Source organism: Oratosquilla oratoria, chromosome 33, assembly GCF_046742065.1.
Source record: "Oratosquilla oratoria isolate Oo_2021 chromosome 33, ASM4674206v1, whole genome shotgun sequence".
Classification (NCBI taxonomy): domain Eukaryota; kingdom Metazoa; phylum Arthropoda; class Malacostraca; order Stomatopoda; family Squillidae; genus Oratosquilla; species Oratosquilla oratoria.
This window is the reverse complement of record NC_134809.1, coordinates 30134139-30135395: the sequence shown is the minus strand read 5'-3', so window position 1 is coordinate 30135395 and position 1257 is coordinate 30134139. Positions and strand designations below refer to the sequence as shown.

The following is a 1257-nucleotide window of genomic DNA, read 5'->3' as shown; positions in this document are numbered from 1 at the left end:
TGTGTGTGTGTGTGTGTGTGTGTGTGTGTGTGCGTGTGTGTGTGTGTGTGCGCGTGTGTGTGTGTATGTGTGTGCGTGTGTGTGCGTGTGTGTGTATGTGTGTGTGTGTGTGTATTCACTTGGTCTTTGGATCACGTGTTGGACTCGTGATCGACAGCTATTTCCCTCCTGGAAGAGAGCTCAGAGCTCGTAGGTCCGATCTATGGGTAATGCTATGACCTTGCACACACACACACACCCCAACTCCCCGCCCACGAGAGTTGGAGTAACACCCCTCAGCGCTGCGATACTGATATTATTTCAGCCCCGGGCGAGGATCGAACCCGGACCTCCGTAGTGGCAGGCCAGAGCTCTAACCACAACGCCATGTGTGTGTGTGTGTGTGTGTGTGTGTGTGTGTGTGTGTGTGTGTGTGTGTGTGTGTGTGTGTGTGTGTGTGTGTGTGTGTGTGTGTGTGTGTGTGTGATAAAAAGTACTACGGAATGGACAAAAAAAAATGTCTCAAAAATACAAACACCAAAGTTGTCAATTTCCAGTGCTGTTTATGTACCATGCCTTCCCTCCCCCATGACTCTCAATTGATGCTAACAAGACAAAAGTCTGTCATCTCACCTTCCGATGCCGAGGAGGACGATGCTGCAGACGCTAATCCTGTCCCAAGACAAGGGCAACCAGTATATGCTGACTCAAACACTGAAAGAACTCCTCTTGGTCATACTCAAGTCACTTCAACGACCATGTGTCTATCTGGGCGCTGCCATGGTCCCTTGCAAGTTTACTTCTTCGGTGCCTTGCAGTCAATCACTGGATTTAAGACAATTCACCTGCTTGTGCGTCCTGGAAATACTTCTCGTCTCCCCGTACTGCTGAGACTCGCCTCTGAGATTTTAGTACACTTGATGGGTAATTGATATCCTTTCCTCGTCAACAGAGCCTCATAAACGGTTTCGGACGTCTAGGCTGCGCGCGTAACTGCAGAGGATTTATTGCAGAGTTTAGCCAAATTCACAAACACTCACTGCGGGAACTCTGGTACGCACCCGACTCTCGCTGCATTCCAGAAGTCACTGGCCGACCCGCCAAAGACCTCGGCTTTCGGCTCTCACCTTCACGTCTCTTCCTCATCCTCCTCCTCCTTCACCCTCCTACCCTTCCTCCCCCTCCTTCTCCTCCTCTTCCTCCTCCTACTCCTCCTCCTCCTACTCTTCCTCCTGCTACTCCTCTTCTCACTCTTACTTTTCCATAATCTCTTCATTC

At 50.4% G+C, this 1257-nt stretch overlaps 1 protein-coding gene across 4 annotated transcripts in view; it reads right to left on the bottom strand.

The window, feature by feature from the left end:
- Window positions 1-1045, bottom strand: part of haf (leucine-rich repeat and fibronectin type-III domain-containing protein hattifattener) — a 143645-nt gene extending 142600 nt beyond the window's left edge. For all 4 annotated transcript variants that reach the window (XR_012965701.1, XM_076172749.1, XM_076172750.1 and 1 more), the window contains exon 1: window positions 613-1045. The gene's annotated coding sequence lies outside the window, so the exon portion shown is untranslated. The remainder of the gene's footprint in view (window positions 1-612) is intronic.
- Between the last annotated feature and the right edge of the window lie 212 nt (window positions 1046-1257).